The sequence below is a fragment of the Charadrius vociferus genome, unplaced genomic scaffold (assembly GCF_000708025.1).
Source record: "Charadrius vociferus isolate BGI_N301 unplaced genomic scaffold, ASM70802v2 scaffold1064, whole genome shotgun sequence".
Lineage (NCBI taxonomy): Eukaryota > Metazoa > Chordata > Aves > Charadriiformes > Charadriidae > Charadrius > Charadrius vociferus.
In genome coordinates, this window is record NW_009648143.1 from 56,965 (window position 1) to 60,429 (window position 3,465).

At 46.6% G+C, this 3,465-nt stretch overlaps 1 protein-coding gene across 1 annotated transcript in view; it reads left to right on the plus strand.

Annotated features, from left to right (window-relative positions):
* The window catches only part of MEIS1 (Meis homeobox 1), a gene marked incomplete at its 5' end in the record, with an annotated part of 109,400 nt that overhangs the window by 52,242 nt on the left and 53,693 nt on the right, over window positions 1-3,465 (plus strand). The gene's annotated exons all lie outside the window — the stretch shown is intronic.

The following is a 3,465-nucleotide window of genomic DNA, read 5'->3' on the forward strand; positions in this document are numbered from 1 at the left end:
TCTCCTCTGCGTTTTGCCTTGCTCCTGTTTTTTTTTTTTTTTTTCCCCCCCTTTTTTTTTTTTTTTTGTTAAAATAGCGTCTAGTCGCTGTGCAGAGTCGCTGCGCTCCCAGCCATTTGACGGGCGGCGAGTCTGCTCCAGTGATCTCAAATCCTTTTAGACTAATTTGCGAGCGAGCAGAAAAACGGCTCGCACCTTCGGATCCAGCCCTCGAAACCGGAGAGCCAGGTACTGCCAATTAAAGTGTCGTTTCCCACCATCATATCAAGACGGATTACCGGCGGTGCCTCTGATAATGTCACGCCGTGCCTAAAGAGAGAGCGAGACGGGAGTTTCTCCACGGACAAAGGATCCGCGTGGAGCGGACTCCTCGGTGGACGGAGGGAGCGCGGCGTAGAGGCCCAGCTCCGCTTCTACCCCCTCCCCTCCACCACCTCCCGAAATAGCCACGGGCCATTTTGAAGAGCCTCTGGCCCCTCAGTCGCTGGCCTGCTAGTTAATTGCCACACGGAACTTGGTGACACACGGGCAGATAATATGACATTTTCGGTTTCTGTCACTAGCGAAGGCCACGGCGTTGCTTGCGCTAGTTGCTAAGAAGCTGTCAGAAACCATTAGCAGCTGGCTAAAGTTGCCCTATGGCATTTCCTCATGGCATCAGCAAAACAAGCATAAATCACCCAGCGGAGCCTCCCCGCTATCCTAATGAGGCTGTAAGCTTGTTTATGGACTAGCATCATTTCTATGATTATTTCCACCTTTTCAGTTTCGCCTTCATTTTGGCGGCAGGAGAAGTCAACTTCAGGAACGGAGCGGCCGCTGACATTTTTGCAACCGCGGTTCGTAGCTGCTACCGTGCGGCTGGTCAGCGGCGCTTCAAGTTTGCGGAGCGATGTTTGAAAAGAGGGGAAGAAGCTGGGGAGGAAAATAGGAAAAAAAAAAAAAAAAAAAGTGTGTGTGGGGGGGAAATCTCTGGAGACCTCACGGAGGTGAGCGTATCGGGTTGCAAAGTAGATGGAAATAACTAAAATCCACAATTGAGCGTTTAGACTTCTCTCTGTGGTTTCGGTCTTTACGGGATCAATTTTCCATTTAAAAAAAAAAAAGAAGAAAAGGGAAAAAAAAAAAAAGTGGAAGAGGTTAAACAATTTCTAAAAGGCTAGCGCAGCGTTTGCTCTCAGGATAGCCGGGTGCTTTCTTACCCTTTCACTTTCTCTAACTTGTGTCGGACGGGGCCAGGGTTTATTGTTTTAGGCTTTTCTGAACATGCACCAGTATTTACACTGGATTGAAAGCATTTGCTTCCAATGAAAATCTTGTCTTAGATTACAGCCCAGCAGTGTAATTTCCCTCCCAGATGGGAGTAAAGTAGCAGTATTTGCCTAAAAACAGTAGGAAGAACAAACTGTGCATTAAGCCAAGGCTGTTTTTGGCTTGAGCTAATGATGTAACAGAAACCTTTTATTTGGGATAGGTCACCGCCAGGGATTGAAGGAGGTGATCTGGCTCGCGCTTGAAAGGTTTCGCCATTGTATCTACATAAGTCTTCACTTAAAAAATCCTGTCCCTAATGCTTCTGCTTTCATACGGCAGAAATAAACAGGAAAGGTTCTGGGGAGTGTTATAGGTGGAATGCAGAAAGCTTTTCCTCCCCTAATGGAGGATATAATTCAGGTGCCCCGGAGGCATGCTTTCAGGAATTCTCTTGCCCGAGGTAATGGGAAGCTAAGGCTGCTTGAAGGCCTTGATTATCTATTGCTGCACAAAGCTGGAGGGGGGGGGGGGGGAGAAAAAAAAAAAAAAAAAGTCCTCTCCCTTGGATTATAGTAGATATTTCCATAAATTATCAATGAGTCCTCCCTCCCATCAGGCACGAGGCGCTGCCTGCTAAATTAATCTGAAGGGGGTTCGAAATGAGGAGAGAGGGTATTTAAAAAAAATAGAGGCGGGGGGGGGGGGGGGGGAGGATTGCAGGGAGGTGGTGAAAGGCAGTGTCATTAGGTTAGAAGCTTTTCATTTTTAATCGATGAATGCGTAATACTTTTCTTTTCCTTGTTTGCCTCTCGCGGACAGAAAGTGGATTAGCCCGTGGAATTTTAAATGCTGTTGAGTTGTTTCCTTTGCTCATGTTTCTTTTATGAATTATTATTTTATATGGTGAATTGCTTCTCTGTATAAAAGCCCTTTTTTAAATACTGGGCTTTCAAAGAATTTGTCGGATATCTGATTTCTTCATAAAAATCTTGTTTGTTTCTATAACTACCCAAGGTTACCGTTTCATTAAAGGCACAGGCCAAGTCATAAGGACAATTATAAATTTGCCATGGTCAGTGAGGTACTAAAAATATCACACTAATAATAACTTTTTTTTTTTTTTTGGTGCTGAAAGCTGTTTAACAAATCATAATTTTGACAGTCTACATCCTTATTTAAAAAAAAAATAAAATTATTTTTATCCTAACAGAGATAGCTTTGATTCAGCCCAATTCAGATGACTTTCTTGACCGTTCTCGCCCAGGGGGTGTAAAAAAACCCACTTGCCTAATAACATCACAACTACAGATACAGTGTCCTCGGCAGCCGGGGTGTACCCTTCAGTCCACACGCAGAGAACGCGAAGGCCGATTCCCTCTGCGGACTTGTTTATAAACCGCTTTTGGGGTTTGAAACAAAAATTGCACACAAACGGGCCGGGCACTGCGACTTTGGTTTTCCTTTGAGCGGTTGCCCACCAGCCCAGCCCCAATTTGGCTGGTTACATCCTCCCATAGGTACGTTGCTCATGGGACGAGAACTGTCCGAGACCTTCTGCATCAAGGGAACTTGTTTTGGATCGGTTGTTGTTTAACGGGAGCAGACACCTGCGGCAGCTATGGCACACCGGCGCCAAGCCGGGTGTTCATTCCCGCGGCGTACGGCAAATCGGTACCTACTTATCTCCCAGTATGAATTTCTTTCGGCTGGGGCTGGGAAGAGGGGGAGGCCAGTTAGCTGCCCACCTCCCACCTAAAAAGTCAGGGGGAGTCAGACGTCGCTAAAAGACTTAACAGAAGCGATGCCCCAATCCTCTGGTTGTTTGGGAGTTCGGGGAGAGAATATGATGTTGAAAAAGAGCTGCATTCACCCCGCTTTTCCCGTCCCAGGGTGGGACGTGGCACCCGGCTTCAGGCACGTCATGGGGATGGGACACCATCGATCCTTTCCTAATTGCCACCTCAGCCAAAGTAGCTGATTGGGATAAATTTTGGGAAGGTGACCTAGTGTGAAGAAAAGCCACCGTTTCCACCTTTGCAAGCTGGATGCTTGCAGAGATTTTTATTTTTTTTTATTCTTTTTTTTAAAGCACTTTTTGGTTACGGTGCCGAATCCAGTGGCAGAAATGGTCACGCTGTCCTTCAGGATAAACCAGAACGGGGCCGACACAGTCCTGTGACCCTCCTTCTCCCCATGTCTCTTCCCCCCACC